Source organism: Vicia villosa, linkage group LG6, assembly GCF_029867415.1.
Source record: "Vicia villosa cultivar HV-30 ecotype Madison, WI linkage group LG6, Vvil1.0, whole genome shotgun sequence".
NCBI classification, from domain to species: Eukaryota; Viridiplantae; Streptophyta; class Magnoliopsida; order Fabales; family Fabaceae; genus Vicia; species Vicia villosa.
Window position 1 is genome coordinate 115974855 of NC_081185.1, and position 19202 is coordinate 115994056.

General features: G+C 35.6%; 2 non-coding genes across 2 annotated transcripts; one reads left to right on the plus strand and one right to left on the minus strand.

Moving 5' to 3' along the window:
- Window positions 1-9576: 9576 nt before the first annotated feature.
- Window positions 9577-9649, plus strand: TRNAF-GAA (transfer RNA phenylalanine (anticodon GAA)). The gene has a single exon. It is a non-coding gene; the product is annotated as a tRNA-Phe (tRNA).
- A 61-nt stretch (window positions 9650-9710) lies between these two features.
- TRNAA-AGC (transfer RNA alanine (anticodon AGC)) lies at window positions 9711-9783 on the minus strand. The gene has a single exon. It is a non-coding gene; the product is annotated as a tRNA-Ala (tRNA).
- Window positions 9784-19202: the final 9419 nt, after the last annotated feature.

Here is a 19202-nt window from a genome sequence, read left to right on the forward strand (position 1 = left end):
TTCCTACACACTCACTCAGAAGGAAGTAACCCTGTCTTGACTGTATACTATGATGCTGACTGGGCTGGAAGTGCTGATGACAGAAAGAGCACATCTGGAGGATGTTTCTTTCTAGGTAGCAACCTTATATCGTGGTTCAACAAGAAACAAAATTATGTCTCCTTATCTACTGCTGAAGCAGAGTACATAGCAGCTGGTAGTAGTTGTTCACAATTGGTCTGGATGAAACAAATGCTGACTGAGTACAATGTTCCTCAGGATGTCATGACTTTATATTGTGACAATCTCAGTGCTCTCAATATCTCCAAAAATCCAATTCAGCATAGCAGAACCAAACATATTGATATCCGACACCATTTTATCAGAGAGCTTGTCGAAGACAAGGTAATTTGCCTAGAGCACATAAATTCTGAACTTCAGCTAGCTGACATCTTCACAAAAGCTCTTGATGCTACACAGTTTGAGAACTTGCGAAGCAAGTTAGGACTCTGCATCCTTGAAGAACCATAGAGTAGACAACAACAACAACAAAAAAAATACAGGTGGAGAAGACACTTCTTTTGGTTTTGGCAACATTTATGGCCAAACAGGGGGAGAAGTATTATGTATCACCCCAGAACAATAAGAATGGTGGTTGTGTATGATCAACAATTCTATTTGCTTATCTTTGTGTTGATCTGTTTGTGCTTGTGCTACTCTTGTGGTTGTCTGTCTGTTTTTGTTTGAGCACTATGTGCATACTGGTGATGTATGTTGTTTGTTTGTATTAGCTTGTGTTATTGTGTTTTGGTTATCCGCTGCAAGTTTTTCTCTGGTATGGTGTGACAGGATGTTTTAGCGAAAAGTTTGCCAAAGGGGGAGATTGAAGGTGTTTGCATGTTGGCTGCATTATTGGTAAAACATACCTGGTTGATTGTGTATATGCAGGTTGCATATATGTGTGGAGCTAATACAGGTTTTGTAGTGAATGTCATGATCGATGTCATGACATCCATGTGTGACAGCAGGAGCTGTTAGTGTTTATTAATTGTGTTTCCTGATTTATCACTTTTATCTGTTTAGGAAATTTTTTATTGAGTGCTGCAAATTTCGTTCAAAAGATTCTACTGACAGCATATTGTGTAACAGACAGTTGGCGTGTGAATTAGGTTAACTTTGTTAACCCTAATGTGTTTCTTAAAAATCCCAAGGCCCAAGACTGCATATAAAAAGAACTACAATCCTAATTTGGATCGCGGACAGAAGATTGTGTATTGTGAAGAACTGTTGTTCTGTAACTGTCTCTTGTGATCCACGCTATTATCTTTGATGATTGCGTTGGAATTAGTTTGTGTTTTTGTTGTGTCTCTTGATTGAAGCTTTTAAGCAGATCAAGGTTTGTTTTTGAAGTGTGTCTTCTATCTGTAATTGTTTATTGTGTATGTGTAATCACTGCTGTGATTGAGGGGGAGTGGAATGGAGATATTCCATATCTAGGTAGAACCTAGGTAGAAGGGTCATTGGGTAGTGATTAAGTGAGAAGTTGTAAACGGGGGAGTTTAGCTTTGAATTGATACTACTGATAGTGGACTTCATCCCTGGCTTGGTAGCCCCCAGAGTAGGTTGTTTGAACCGAACTGGGTAAACAATTTTGTATGTTCTTTACTGTTTTATGCTGTTTTGTGATTACTGTCTGTGCTGCATAATTATGGATGTCATAACATCCAGTTTGACATCGAGCGTGTGTTACTAGATTTTTCAATATTTATTCTTATTATTAATAGCACCATTGTTGGTAGAAGTTCCTGTGGTTTCAACCATTATTTTTCACACAACCTAGATCGGTATTGAACACAGTTAAGTGCTTAATAAAAATTCAATCTCTTTATCACTCCTCAGAACCGGAGCTCTGATGCCAAGTGAAGGTGTGGAAAACACTAGAAAGGGGGGGGGGGGTTAAATAGGGTTTTTAAAACACAAAGTTTTTTATAAAAACATTCCCCTTTCTTGAAACTACATGTTCTTTACTATGGATAATATCAAAAAGATGCAAGAAGGAAAGAACAGTCCACCCTTCCGAGGTGATTTCCCCCCTTTCAAGCGATGACTTAATCCACTATAATCGAACCGATTACAATTGCACAAGCCAACAGCCGATGACTAACGTTTGCACAGATAATCCCCGTAACTAACGACCTACACAAATAACCTCTGTGACTAACACCTGCACAGGTACCCCCATGTTATTAACAAATTCTAATACTGTCTAATCCTAGACTTCTTGGGACAACTAACCTTCACTCGGTCTCTCAAGGAACGATCAAACAACCTTTGATCAAAGGTTTGTTTACATTATAAGTACTTCTACACAAGCAGGATGTAAACTCTCTTTTTCAAATCTAAGACTATAAGAAAAATGAAGCTATTAACAATCTATACATAGTGAGTGTTTTTCGTTGAAGTTCCTTAGCTTCTTCTTTGAGTCTTCGAGCCTCTTTATAGCCAATAGAGAAATATAACTGTTGGAGAGAAAATTCCGAATCTGGCAGAATGTTGGCGGCTTGCTTGTAGTGGGAGACAAGATAGTGCGTAACGCCCGTCCTTTTCTTGGAGTGGAGCGAAACATTCGTCTGTACCTTGTACTTTTGTACTACAATATAACGTTAACTTTTTCTTCTTGAACTTTAGAGGCTCCCAGCATGAGTTGGAAAAAAAAGAATGAACATTGAATTCTTCATAGCTTCAAGTCTTCAAATTCTTCAGAACCACGTCTTCAGAGTCTTCAGCACTTGGTCTTCAAAATCCTTTTGTCTTCAGAAACTTAAGTCTTTAAAGCTTCAAATCTTCAGAGTCTTTAGAACCACATCTTCAGTGTCTTTCAGCACTTGGTCTTCAGAACTGGTTTCTTCAGAACTTTTCTCAGAGTGATGACTTCAGATGCTTCTGCTTCGGAAGTTATTGCTACTATTCATCAGAACTTTGTAGTACGGAAACATAACCTGATGGCTTATGTTGTTTTGGCCACGCCTTCTCATCAGAATCAAACATGTTTGTTAATTACTCAACAATAAAAAACGTTAGCATAACAATAACAAAATTTGTTCATACATATTGTTATCATCAAAACTCAGAGACGTATTGTAGAACCAAATCTTGTTCTAACAGACTCTCTGTTCAGATATCAAGACTTTTCTTCAAAAAAGCTCTTGCTTTATATATATTTGAAAACATTGTTCTATTCTGAAAGACTCTAACACTATTGTATGTAATGTTATATGATTTCTATCTCACTCCTCAAATCAGTTATCTTACTTAAGATACATATTTGATCTAGGAAGCCTTGTGTCATATTTCAAAAAAGTTGTTGCTATTATTTCTGAAAGACAAAGTTATGTTCCTACTGGCTCTGATGTTTTCATGCTATCATAACAAAATAGTTTATAAACTACTCATCAAATAAATCATCAGTAAAACAAAGATAAAAAGTTGATCTCTTCCAAGCATATTACTTCAGATCAGAAGTATATCATTTGAAGATAAAATCAAAAAATTTCTCAAGAAGAATTCAGTACAACGGTATGCTTGAATAAATCCACTATTACCAAGACGTTCGTATTATTCAGATGTTATCTTTCACGCTATCATGATAAAGCTGCAAGCTGTCATACCCCAAATTTGCCCTACCTTTCATATAATTTGCAGTGTTATTTATTTTCGAATAAGTAAGATAGCACAGTTGGCAAAGGAGCATGCGTAAGGAGGTATAAATGAGAGGTCATGAGTTCAAATCCCACTTCCCGTACTTTTGTATTTTATTTATTTTTCAGTTTCCTTTCATTTTTGCATTATTACTTAAAAATCACAAAAATAAGTATTTTTTTTATTTAATAATTATTTTCGTTTTCTATTTTAGGAATATTTTAAAATTAATTGTTTTATTCTTAAATCTTTGATTTTATGCACTAAATAGACAAAATCCCAAAAATAAATAAAATCTTTTTCAAAATCAATCTCTATTATCATCAAATCAATCATAATCAAGGGCCCGTGGATACATTCCTAATATGCAATAACTTGGTCTCTAAGGCTATGTTTGGGAGTTTGGAGGGGAAGGGAGGGGAGGGCTTTGGAAAATAGTAAGAATTAGGTGAAAAGAATAAAAGGATTTTGGGTATGAGGGTTTTGGAGGGTTTTGTTTTATTCATAACACCAAAAACTCCATAAAATGGGGGAACTCAAAAATTGTATTGAAGGAGGGTTTTAGAGGGTTTACATAAATTATCCAAATATCTTTTAGGTTGTTATACTATTTTGAAAATTAAAATTTTTGTAATGATAATAACTCTTGTATCATTCTAAACAAAATCTTTTTTCAAAAAATGTCAAATATTTTTCTATATTTTAAAAAAAAATCATTTTCGGAAGCCTTCCCCTCTCCTTCCATCCAAACTCCCAAACATAGCCTAAGTTTCAATCAGATCCTATCCATCATTTACCCTAATCTCTCACTATAAATAGACCCTATCTTTTACTACTTGATTCATCAACAATTCACATTTACACTATGAATCCACAATTTTGCAATTTCTTACACACTTCATTCACAAACTCACTTTTGCAATTTCTTTTCAAAACTTTTTTTTTTCAAAACTATTTGACCAATGATTTCCATATGAGATTTCGTCTTTTTTTTTTTAATTTTTATTTGTTCGCTGTTTAAACTAGATGATGAATCTCTGATGGTTTTCTTTAAAATCGACAATTTCCGACCTTTTATCTTTATATTACACACTATTTTATCTGACTTTTTCCCCGTAAATCTAACAAATTTCCACACTGCATAGACTCCCAATTTAAACGTACATATACAAACCAATTCACAAACTAACAACTTTTCCACGTTCTACACAACTTTTTTATTTCTTTTTGTTCTGTACACATTTACCATCATTAACCAATCAAACACACAATTTTCGCATTCCACTCACAGTTAATCTTATTTCAGAATCCAAGGATAAGTCAAATCTCCTTCACCCCTTGGCTTCACGTTTTTTAAAAACAAATCTTTACTGTGACTATAATTTTGTTATATAAATCAACATCCTTCACCTCAATTTTCACTTTCATTGCCACTAAATAACGACAACTAACCAACATGTGAAACTTCGCAAAATCTATAACATCTCCACAAAGTTCAAACAATCTCATAAATACATGAACAAAGGCAAAACGAATTCACAGCCTCCTGTACACAAAAACAAAAAACAATAACAGTTATAATTATTTGAAACAACAATCACTAACAGTCATCACTAGCAGATTTAAAATGAATCAACATAAGAAGAACAAAGCTTAATCGAAATATTAAAACAAGAAAGAAGAAGTTTGGCTTAGAACTTCTGTCGAACACGTGGTGAGCATGGAAATAAGCTTCTGAGCCAAACAACAGCAAAAACAGAGTTGAAATCATAAAGAAGAAGAAGAAGAAGTGAGATCGAAGCTCCCCCAGCTGCAAATCCATCTCCAACGTGTTCCACTCTCCGATTGTTGTGGTGTTTTAACATACAAAGGTTTATTGTCATATACAGATAATGGTAAGGATGGATTATATTTGTAACATTTTATCTATATATTTTTTGTATAGTTAGTATGGTAAGGAGTAATATTCTCTCCGTTTTTTATTATAAGTCACTTTAGAAAAAAATTGTATTTAAATATAAGTCGCTTTACAATTCCAATAAATAATTAATGATATTTTTCTTATTATATCTTTAAATATTTATTATTCTCTCTCATTTCAATTATGTAAATTTATCTTCCACATATCATTAACGAAGGACAATTTTCTAAAAACCTTCATAATTTCTCATTTTCAAACAATAATTATTAATTTCTATAATATGTGTGAGAAGTCTAAAACGACTTATAATAAAAAACGGAGGTAGTAGTTACTGTAGGGAAAATTCATGTTTTTATGTTAATTGTGTATTTATATGGTATGATATTATACATCTTACATAGGATAAAAACATGATGTGTTATTATAATCTAACGCTCACATGATGCACCATAAAATTACCATTTATTTAATAGTTCTATTTCTAGTTTAACATAATATAGTGATATTTTTCGTGTACTATTTTAAAAAATTATTAGGTTAATTAATTTTAATTAAATTATTTTTATTAGGTTTTATTTATTTAGTTTTATTAATTAATTTAGGTTATTTATGGTTATTAAAAAATAAATAAAAGCATAATAAACGAGAAGTAAACAAACACACATAGCAACCCTAATATTAGAGAAGATTCCTCTTGAGTACAAGGGAGGTGAGGGGTGCCAAATGTTAGAATAATAATGCAAGTGTGAGTAAGTGTGGAAATAGTCCCACATAGGGTAGGAATATCGTGACTTGAGCATTTATAAGTGGGAGAACCCACTCACCTACCACCTTAAGGTTTTAGGTGGATTGTCTCTCACAAAGATGCATAATCCTACATTATGTATCAATGCTCCTAGTAACTTCCCCAACACCTAACACCTTCCCCTCACTTAATTGACTCCCGAACCCTTAGCTTGGTCACGACGACTACCTTATCTATACCTTTTAGGGTTTTCCCGTTATCTCCCCGTCCTTGGGACAAATAAATAATAGTGGCGACTTCATTGAAATTTTTTTGTTGGCCGCGACACAAGCTACAAGCTAAGGAAGTAACTTTTGTATTATCCAACATCTACACTTGAAATTATCCAAAATCAAGAATTCATAATAACTGTCGCTCATCGCCAATGCAAAAGATGCAATGCTACTGCTTAATGCGAATAAGCCACTCAAGCTCATATACTGAAGCAAAGCGAAAGCTGTTGCAAAATTATGAAAGTTAAAGCTGAACAAAAAAGAGGATAAATCGTGAAGAGAAAGAAAAGAAAGAAGAGAAAGAAGATTACTACAAGATGCTACCCAAACATTCATCAAATACATCTTTATAGAATCATGTAAAAGCAAGGAGTTGTAGCTCATATCTTGCTTAACACTTTTGTGTTATATTTGTACTTAAACATTTGTGTAATCTTCTTAATAGAAGCAATCATGTAAACACAACTTGTAAATCAATTTCTATTGATTGTTCCTTGAGTAACTAGTTTTAGTCTATATACTCAAGAAGACTTTGACAATTTGTCATTGTGGGGAAATCTTCTTTAGGGGACCAGTTAGGTCAGAATTCTAAAAGGAGTCATTTATAGTTATATCTCTTAGGGGACCATTTGGGTCATAATTCTTAAGAGATCACTAACAGATTGATCAATGCTTTGGTTGTTAGTCACCGGCAGTTGGCCCGTGCAATTGTAATAATTTAAATGATTAGTGAATTAAGTGCTTTTCTAATGCAAAATCACCTTGGCGGGTGGGCATGACTAACCTTTTTTAAGGGGAACCTGGATAACTGAATGTGTCATCTTTCTCTTTATTGCATTCGTTATTGTTTATCTTGCACGAATCATTTTTCTAAAGGGAAAAGTTTTGAAAACCCAATTCACCCCCCCCCCCCCCCATTTCTTGTGTTTTTCTCTACCTTTAGTATTGTTGGAAACTCTCAAGATCAAGTCTTGGGGGGGAGGAGTAGGTCCTTTAGTTTTGATCGAACCTCTATAATTCTTTTTGTCCTCCTCCTTCCCTTATATTTTACTTTATGCTATTTATTTTTACTTTTTAATATTTGAAAATGATTTTAAACCTCTAATTTAAGTTAATTTGCCCAAAAGTTTTCAAAACCATATTTTTCTAAACCACACAATTCACCCCCTCTTGCGTGTGAAGTGTAAAGTCCAACAAGTCGCATCAGAGTCTAACTCAAGTTTAAAGGACAAATTGTCTCATGAGGAAAATGACTTCCTACGCAAGTTATGTTTTAAACTCACCACCACCTTTTTGAAAATAACAACTTTTAGTTTGGGCAAATTAAATTCAAATATTTTATAGAAAAATAATAGTTGATGGTCCGGTCTACCCTACTCGTCAAATTAATGATAAAGTAGTAAGAAAACCCTTTTTCCTTTTGAAGACTAAGTTATTTAAACCGGTTCATCCGAATTAAATGTGTTATGTATCCGTTAATAATTGCGAGCAAATGTTTATGTTTTGAAGAATGTGACATCTTAGTTTTGTGATGAATATTTTAAATAAATTTTTACTCTAATTTTATTATTATTCGCCGGGGTAAATTAGGGTGTTACACCAAGTTTTCCAAAGAATCATTATGATAAGAGTCATGATCAGATTGTGAATTTGAGAGCTCCAATTTCTACCAACATGTTTGAATAAGCTTTTGGAACTAGTTCTATCAATGTTCATGACGAGCAATCGCTCCATAGTCCATCCAATGCCAGAAAAGTAAGGTGTGCCTGTATCTAAGAAATATTCATGTGTACGTGTATGTTTGCGATCGACACATCTAAGAAATAGCCTTGCAAAAAAATTTAGCACTCTAACGCTCTTGTCTATATGTGAATGAGCGTTAGGGGGGAGATACTTTTTACACCCCGGTAGCAATCCAACCTCAATGCCTTTTAAAATATCCAGAGTTTAAGTTTGTCATGAACCCCTTACTAATATAACTTCCCTGGTGAACATGTCAATATACTCAAGTAACGTCTCCTCTTACTTTGTGGAATGGTGCTAAGAAAGACCAATATATTCAGTTGGAGTTTGCGTGTTGTGAAGTGGGATGTGCGCTCATCGCACAGTTTTCTCCACAAATTTATGGACTTGTCAATTGTGATAACTCATTAACAACATATGGGTATTTCACCATGTCTTTCTTTTATTTGTGTTGGCACACTCTTGCAGGATTCTTTCATTGGATGTGTTTAATGTGGTGTAATTTGAGAAACTAGACGGGGGCCTTGAACAAAGTCATCACGACCCTTTTCATAAGCTTCCAACTTTGTGAACTTCTCCAAAAACTTAGGGATGTGGCATTAATAATTAATTTTATGAATGAGTTCTATCAACAGTGAGTAAGAAACTAGTCAATGGAGTTGTGCTCGTGCTTTCTTTGTGAACTAAGTCGTCATGGTCCCTTTTGTTTTAATATCTGTAAAATTGATTTATATTGAAATTAATTTTTATAATATTTAAAATATTTTATTTTTGTTTCTTCTGATAAAAAAAAATCTAAATATTTAAATTTTCATGAATTATAAAACAAAAAAGTGACATTTAAAATGATTAAGGTAAAGAAACAAAAATGAATAATTAAATAATCATTTTATCTTGTAGTTATAATTTGTTAAAAAAAAAATATCATTATAATTAAAACATAAGGAAATTGCAAATACATCCATAATGTCTTATTTGTTAGTAGAGTTTACAAATAAATAAAGTTAACAAAAAAAAAATGCTGAGATTAAATTATTACCTAAATGCATATTGATTTGAAAATCAAAATAAGTAATAATATAAAAAATTGTTGAGTGAAAACAATGTCTGAATTTGAAAATGACATAAATTGAAAAATGAAGATACACATCTTCAGTTTTTACGTTGCAGCAGAGTTATTTAATTGTAATTAGCGTAAAACAAGCGACGAACAGAAAGCGGGGATAGCTCAGTTGGGAGAGCGTCAGACTGAAGATCTGAAGGTCGCGTGTTCGATCCACGCTCACCGCATTCTTTTTTGAAATAAGCATTTTTAACGAAACGAAACAAAGGAAAAACTGAAAATAATAAATGGAGATGCGGGGTATCGATCCCCGTACCTCTCGCATGCTAAGCGAGCGCTCTACCATCTGAGCTACATCCCCATGTTGTTTAATTGCTTGGAAAGTCAGTATCTGTTTGTTATATCCGTTAAGAAACTGTTGTGTTGTGGGCATAAATAAACATAATTTAATTGTTAAATAATAACTTTAAATCATATTTGTGAGTCTCACACATAAGTGAAGAGACCATGTTTTGTACAGGTGATTCTTTTTATATTAAATCATTCATTTTATGTACTCTAAATCGTAATAATAAAACCATAAATAATCTTGAATTAAAATAAATAAAGTATTATTATTTTGATATATTTTCTTTTACATGCTTAATAAACTCAGCCTCTTATTATTAAAATATATTAATCTAGATTGTTTTTTTTATGACCACAATAACAAGGTTGAGTTCAAAAAAAATTATTGTTATCGCATCCAATTGTTCTTGAATATTGTTCCGTTCGAGAATTAAAAATCGATGATCTATCTCCACGAAGGAACCAAAAATGAAGAGTGTTGGATAGTAACAAAATTGACGTAAATTTAAGATGCGAATGACTTTATCGATATAAAATATAGTTTCTTGGTGATAACGCAGAGTGAAATGAAGCTTGAGGAGGCGATTAAAGAAACTAAACATTTATGTTAAGTACAAACTAAATAGGTGATGAGTGTTGTAAAGAAAAAAAAAAAAAGAATTCCAAAAGAGATGCTAATGGTTAGAAAGGATTTCAAGGAGTTCGCCTCATATGAGCTACCAAACGATTTTCCTGCTATGCGAGATAAACGCATGGAAGTTAAAATTTTCAACATGAGAGAAGATGTGATGGCGTTTCTGTGTAAGGAGAGGTTTCAAGTTGGTTCTTGCAGCAAGCTCCATCCAGATGAAGCCCTTTATATATCCTTGGAATACTTTTCTCTCCTTGGAAAACATATCCTTTCTTGTCGAATTCACCAACAGAATTCAAGTTTCTCTTTAAATCAGGAGCACACCTGACTTCAGTCAACAACCTTATTGACTCATCATGGAGATTGAATCTCACATATCCAACACCTGCAATCTTACCTCCATGATCTTTGAGGTGTTCAAGACACACTTTTCTTGTGTGACCCTCCTTCTTACAATAATAGCATCGAATATCAGATGCTTCTCCATTTTAAGACTTCTGCTAACTTTTGCCTCTCTTCTTGTCGAACTTACTATCCTTTCGCAAGAATTTCCTTTAACGGCCAAACCTTGACCAACCGTCGAAGTTTAATGCTCCTTTCGTTCATTCAAGTCCTTAGAATACAAGACTGATTGAACTTCTTCGAAGGTCAGAGACTTCCTTCCATACAAGAGAGTTTCTTTGAAGTGAGCATGTGGCCTAGGCAAAACGCACAACAACAACAGCACTTGATCTTCATCATCGATCTTTACATCAATATTTTCAAGATAAAAAATCAGCTTGTTGAACATATCCAACTGCTCAGCCAACACTCTGTCTTCAATCATCTTGAATGAATACAAAGCTTTCTTCAGGTAGAGTTGATTTACCAACAATTTGGTCATGTACAAACTTTCAAGTTTCACCCATAATCCTGATGTCGTCGTCTCTTTTGATACCTGTCGAAGAACCTTATCACCAAGGCTCAACAACGAAGAACCTTATCACCAAGGCTCAACAAGATTGCGTTGTGGGCTTTCTCGATCATGGTCGTCTTTTCTTTTTCCGTTAACGCAGCGTCCATAGCTGCCGCTCCCTTTAATGCTTCCAAATAACCTTGCTGGACCAGTAGGGCTTTCATCTTCAAGCGCCATAGACCGAAATCGTTCACTCCGGTGAACTTTTCAATCTCATACTTTGTTGAAGGCATCTTGTCCACGCTCACCGCACCAGTTTGTTGTGAAAACGATGCGAAGAACAAAGTATAATAGGAAACACAATGGGAAGCAAGAAGAACAACAAGGAATTGGTTATAACTGCTATTCTTTACTTTCTCTTTAAATCAAGATTACAAGTGTTACAAGAATAACAAATAATCCTCTCACCCTAAATTAGGATTTGCCTTATGCAATGATGAGAGACTAGTATACTATTTATAATAAACCTAACATACTAAACTAACGGGCTTTTTCACAAATACCTATTACAAGCTAACTTAACAATTGAACATAACAAACAGGCCCAATTCGAAATACTAACAACCCTAACATTTCAACACCGGCATACTTCGACTACAGTATGTAGGTCTTCGACAGCAGTATGCGAACAAACTTCGACCTCATGCATATTCTCTGTCGAACCAGAAACTCCCCTTCGACCTAATAGAGTTCGATTCGATTCTCACAACTTCAATTTCCTTTATTCTCAAATAATATTTTGTAATACTCATTCACATGTTTCCTTTATTCTCAAACACCTTGTTCATTCTTCAGCCTGTTTATTTTGTTTTGCCTCCTTCTATTGATAATCTTCATGTGATAATAATAATAACTTATATTACAGTCTTCATCAGCTAGCCATCGCACTCTAAATATTTGCTACCACATAAACTCCTCTTCTTTAAGAATGTCACTAAGGTCCTGCTGCATCTTTATATCTAACTTCCTGATACCCTCAACACTATCTCTCCTTTGAAGAATACTTTGAATCCCTTTAAGTGTGCAAGGACCATACTACGACAAGATGGTCGGAAGCATATCTTCAGGGTTCTCGGACTTGGTAGTCATTCGTGAGAGGATTGAAGATGGAATCAAAAATGGGAAGATACAAGGGGCACCCTCAGGTTCCTATCACACAAAGAAGTCATATGACGGAAAAAAGGAACCCAACACCGTTGGAGCAATCATGGTTAATCAGACACCAACACTACAACAGAAGGATCAGCAAAAACAACAGGGTGGCCAACGCCCCTGGAGGTCCAAGCCAAAACGATCGTTTACCCCGTTGCACATGCCGATGTCTCAAGCTCTGCAACATCTGCTCAGTCAGAACTTGATAACTCTGCTGCCTCCATACTCAGCTCCAGCTAACCCCGCTCTCGGGTACAAGCATCATGCTAGATGCGCTTATCATTCAGACAGTCCTGGTCATGATACAGAGGATTGTGGGCCGTTGAAACACAAGATACAAGATTTGATTGAAGAAGGGCTCATTGAGTTCGAAGATCCTAGCAAGTCTAAAAGCCATAGGTGGCTAGAAGGAAGATTTCTCAGATCATTAGTTTTGTTTTCATTCGCAATTTCTTTCCGTTTGTTTAAACATTAGTCTTATGACATATGCTATGTACTTTACAACAATCATTAATGCATTTCTTACGTTTGTCTTGATTCATTCCTAGTGTTCTCAATATATTTAAAATTGTGTTTTTACTCGGTTTTCTTCTTTGTGATATTCAACTCTCGATTAAAGTCGTACACCTTTAGAGGGAGAATGACGAAAACGATACCATAATTTCATACATTATGCTTTCGAACAGACCGTGTTGACGATGTATAGGCATTTGTTCAATCCCTAAAATAATGGAGATATAAGGATGTTAATCCCTCGTCAACCCCTTTGAGCCCAAAGAAGTAGGAGTTTTCCTTCATACAAAATAAAACCCTTAATATATAACCTGGGGTAGGGTAGCTGCTCAGTTAACTTAATTATTCCAAACTGTTCCTTTGAACATAACCACCGATGGTTCTCCGTCATGATTAAACCTGGCAGTCAATATCCGCAAAGAAAAAAAGAGAAAGCAATGCAAAAGCCTGCTGAGTCAAAACCTATTAAGGAGACTTAGGCAACATTGGGGCATCCCGCTGACTGCAGTTTTAAAATGAACAGTTCAGGCAAAAGTTAGGGACAACAAAGTCAAAAAGAGGTTATTACATACCCACACAAAAGAAGAGAAAGGAGGATGACTGCCTTTGCAGATAAACCTTTGGTTTTTGAACCATCATAAATGCCAATGTCACAATTCCCAAATTCTTTTGGAGACTAAACGCATAGCTAACTGAGCATAGGACTGGAGAACATCACGAAGATGGGGATTGGGTACAAATAAACTTTGAGCCTCTGTCTTCTGTTTCTTTGAACCGTGAACCAGGCCACGTTACAACCCTTAAAAGTCCTAACTGAAGCATGGTTAGCTCGAAAGCACACTGTTACCAAAGGTATCCCGACTCCTTAAGGTCTACTATAACTTTTGAGTTGATATCACTTTCTTACACAAAAAAAAACTTCGTTTTATTCTCAAAAATGTTTTTAAACTTTCAAGACAAACATGTGCATTCGCATCTTATGAATTTCATTACAAAGTACACTTGTCTATGTAGTTTCAGATGTTTAAACATCAGGGAGAAGTTGCATGGGACATAGCTAATGGCTAAAAATCCTACTGACTGACGAAGTAGCTTTAAGAACTCGTCAAAAGAAGAAACATCCCTTACTCATGACTGGGATGGCTAATGTGTACACATGGCATAACTCGTCATTATCCCATTTACATGGGGCAATCTAATCAAGATCCATTGGAATCTCTCAAGGACACTGAATAGCCCATGGGGTAAGTCCATCACCTGGGGGCACGTTGCAAAGGTCACTCAGTATCAGATGGTGTCAATGCCAGTCTCACATCCTTTCCAGGAACCTTTATAGGATACTTCTCAATCTGCCCATATAGTCTTCTTTAAGACATGTTCAAATACTTCTCACCCTTTTTAGGAGCCTTTTTTCAGACAGTCTTTTAAAGACCCACCTTCTTATCCTTTCTATTTTCAAACCCTTTCAAACAGTCTTCTCTAAGACATATTCCTTTCCAAGAACCTTTTCTAGGTAGTCTTCTGTAAGACATCTCTTAATTTTTTTCAGTTAGTCTTTTAAGACATATTCAAACTTCTCTTATGCTTTCAAGAACCTTGTCAAACTTTGTTTAAAGTACAGAGTCTTCTCTAAGACAGTTCACCATCCTTTTTAGGGTGATCTTCTTCAAGATATCTTTTCTTAAGTTTTGTTTAAAACGCCACAAAAAAAAACAGTCTCTATCCTCTATAGGAATATTTTGACCCTCTGCACAAACACATCCCTTTGAGCTTTGTTTAAAGCGCGATCTTATTTAAGACAATCTCCCATTTCTTTCCAAGGACCTTTTCAGGTAGTCGTATAGAAGGCATCATCTCATCCTAAGTACTCAGCAAATCATTGTCCGTCAGGATGCAACCTAAAACGCGTGACTCATTCTGAAAAGCATCTGCTTCACATTCAAATCAACACTTAGCATCAAGGAGACCTCAAAATTGGTCTAATCAAAGACGATCATTCCTGATAAAGACTCTTGAATGGGGAAACCACATCCAGAGGGTTTTCCTAAAACAGGGGCATACAACCAAGGATCCTATTGACTAGGGTCATATCTTTTAAAAAATCAAACACTGGGGCAATGCATATCAGGCAAGACATGGTGAAACTCGAGTTCCCTCTAAAGGTCCCTCCTTCATATTAAGGGGCACGTCTCTCAAAATTTCTGATAATCGGGGAGTCACACTAGTATCATACAAGGAGTATTGATTGCATAATTGATCTTCCCACGCCGGTACTATTTACGTCCCGCAGTGTGGGATAAGCATACATGCATAATTCTCATTTATTTTGAGAATCTCATTACATGACACATGCATCATGACATTGCATAAAACTAACGCTGCCTTTTCAGGTCATTTCATAATCGAAAAGGATGTTATCATCCAATTACAGTGCAAATACGGTCGTATCAACGATTCAATCTTAACAGATACAATTCCAATACCTCATTCCAAGTCTTTCTTCAAAGACAATCCAGAAGCAATCAAAGAATTTTTTTACCTCTCCAGGTAGTCTTGTCCAAGACGATTATCCTAATCTTTCCAAGCAGTCTTGTTTAAGACATATCCTAACCTTTCTAGGTAGTTTTGTTTAAAATATTTCATAGCCTTTATAGGAACCTTTCTAGGCAGTTTTGTTTAAAACATTCCACGACCTTTATAGGAACCTTTCTAGGTAGTTTTGTTTAAAATGCTTCGCATCCTTTATAGGAACCTTTTTAGGTGGTTTTGTTTAAAACATTTTATGTCCTTTATAGAAACCTTTCTAGGTAGTTTTGTTTAAAACGTATCGCGCCCTCTATAGGAACCTTTCTAGGTGGTTTTGTTTAAAACGTATCATGCCCTTTATAGGAACCTTTCTAGGTAGTTTTGTTTAAAACATCTTATGTCCTTTATAGGAACCTTTCCAGGTAGTTTTGTTTAAAACGTTTTATGTCCTTTATAGGAACCTTTCTAGGTAGTTTTGTTTAAAACGTATCACGCCCTTTATAGGAACCTTTATAGGTAGTTTTGTTTAAAACATATCGTTCCCTTTATAGGAATCTTTCTAGATAGTTTTGTTTAAAACATATCGTTCCCTTTATAGGAATCTTTCTAGATAGTTTTGTTTAAAACGTATCACTCCCCTTTATAGGAACCTCTCTTGGTAAGTCCTGTTTAAGGTATCCCGTATCCTATCTAAGAGCCTTTCCAGGTGAGTCTTGTGTAAGACGTATTACACCATTTCCAAAAACAACTTTTCTAGGTTAGTCTTGTTTAGGACATATCATACCTTTCTAGGTAATCTTCTTCAAACATATATCCAATCCCTCCTTATCCTCTCCAGGAGCCTCTATAGGTCAGTCTTGTTTGAGACATATCCAAGTTAACCTTATAGTCTTATTTAAGGCGTGTCGTATCATTCCCAAGAACCTTTCTAGGTTAGTCTTGTTTAAGACGTACCATAACCTTTCTAGGTGAGTCTTATTTAAGACATATCATGCCTTTCTAGGTAGCCTTCTTAAAATGTTTCTCCAATCTTTTCTAAGACACACTTAGTTCTTTAAAAAAAAAAAACCTCCTCAGTTAGTCTTCTCCAAGACATCCTTCCTAAGCATTGTTCAAAGCCTAAGCTTCTTCGCATCAACCTTCGATATACCCTATTCAGGAACCTCTTCAGGTAGTCTTATGTAAGACATTACTTCCTCTCTCCTCAGATACAATCAAATGATCCAGGTCTAAAAAGCACATGCTTTAGACAAATGCCCCGCCAGGCAAACAGGTGGCATCTATAAATCCATCTCCCACAGAACTCCTTCCCTACGCAAGCAAATTTCAGGGCATTTCAGTGTCCAATCATCTTCCACCTCTTCAGGTTCAAGAAGATTGAACAGGGGCAGCTGTCATACCCCAAAATTTGCCTTCCATATTCCATTTACAATAATTCAAAGTTCAAGATTCAATCCCAAAGCCTTGCTCAAACAATCCCAAGATCCACAGTCAACTGATTCAAACCTGAAGGTCAACTACAATCAAAGCATGATTCAAGCCTCTGATCATTGATCAAACATGAAGTGAATTAAAGTTTATCCATCATTTGATCAAAGATTGATCATGATTCCATTAATAGAAACTCAGAGATGAACAAATACAAAAAGGTTCAAATTAGGGTTTCTTTAGGAGAAAGTCAACGCAACTTTGACTGACCATAACTTTCACATGGAGTATCAAAAATTTCCCAACCAAAGCCTATCTTGAAGGAAATTTGATTCTCTACGACTTTGTCTCTCACAAGCCAAGGTTAGAAATGCTTCATTCAAGAGATATGGCGCAATACATTATAGGTCCTCCTAAAAGTCAATGAAGTATACCTTTTGGGTCAAAGCTCATAACTTGAGCATGGAAACTTCAATCGAGATGAAACCAAAGACATCATTTAGAGGACCCTCTAAGCTTTCTAAAATGATCAAGATTGCCTCCATAGGGTTAGAATTGAGAAAGATATGCATGATGGAAGTTGAGCAATTTTCAAGAGAAGCATAAAACCCTAATTGACCAAAACGTGGTTTTTGGACTAATGGGCTTAGAATTCTAATTTCAAATATGACCATGGCCCATAAAAGGACTCTTGAACCTTTTATTTTTATGTTTATTACATTTATTTTTGTTTAATTGAATTTTTATTCATTTTAACATTTATAAATTATATAAATATGAAATAAATGGTTTTAAATCAAGGATTGATTTTTCAGTCAAATTTCAATCATCCAAATATCCAATAAATGGTGCAAATCTCGTGGGGAGAGAAAGAAAATAGATGGGGTACAAAAATAGAAAGTTTTGAAGCAAATTCTCAAATCAAATTTTCTAATCAAACCATTTGATTCTTTCCCCATATTATTAGACCTAAATCACCTCATATATATAGGGAAGAGATGCAGCCACGAGGGGGGTTGGTTTTTGCAGCAAAGGATTAGGGTTCCAAAGAGAAAACATGAAGAGAAACTACCAAATTCGCATGGCCCTCTCCAAGCATTCTCAACACAAACCAAGTGCCCATTCACGTCCCTGAGACCACAAGGAGCGAAACGCAAGCATCAGGCAAGAAGAGACACGTTCAGAACGTCCTCAAGGCAATCTCGCCGGAGGTAAGACTCTTTGATTTCAATTTCATTGATCCACGCCTTTCTAACCGATCTTTTGTATATAGTTACGCTCAGGGACAGGTTTAGGATCGTTTTGACGTATCACATGTAAAGTTCTGGACCGGAAACACTATATGCCATTGTTAGGGCAAAAACTTGGAGGAGCTTCGAACCAAGGGATACAGGCGTTTTCAGAGCCATATGATTGCACCATTGAAATCGGAATGGATGAATTAGTGGGTCTGGGTTGTTTCTTTGTTGTTTTTGGCTGCTTGTGCAGGTGTGTCGGCTTGTTGATCATCGGAGAAGACGAAGTCTCGACGGGGAAGAAAGAGATTCCGGCGGCCTGGGTTTGCAGATCCACGCGTGGCAGGTGTCAATTGGTCCATTCAAAACTTGAAGAGGAGAGGCTGCGCGCGCAAAGACCTCATTGGTGGGTCAACGAAGAAAGCTCTCTCTCTCTTCTCTATTGGTTCGCACAGATGGATGGGGGGCCCACGTCTGATGTTTTGTTTGAGTCAACCATTCACCAGGTTCATTATTATTTATTGATTTCAGTTTACCTCATTAACGACTAATCAATTGCAGCATGGTGGTGGGATTCTCTCTTGGTAAACTAATGGTGCTGGGTTCGATCCTGGCAAAGGACATATTTTTTTGTTGAATTTACCCACTTGCGGATCCCATACGCATTGCCAGAAGGGACCATGGTACACCCTCTAATCTGGGCCATACAATCCTCACCGATCCAGATCCAAGGCACCAAAGGCTGGAGGTTCACCATGGGCATCAATAAGCACGCACACAGGATTACTGCCAGGTTTCTTTATAGATTTTTTTATTTTATTCTAATTATTTAGATTAAGTTAATTGTATTTAGTTTAGTTAATTTTATTTTAGTTAAGATTAAGGTATAAAATTAGTATTAGGCTAATGATTGAGGTAGGATTATAATATTTCCTGATCATCCGACTATCCCGATTAATTAATTTAATTTTAATTATAAATCACAAAAACCT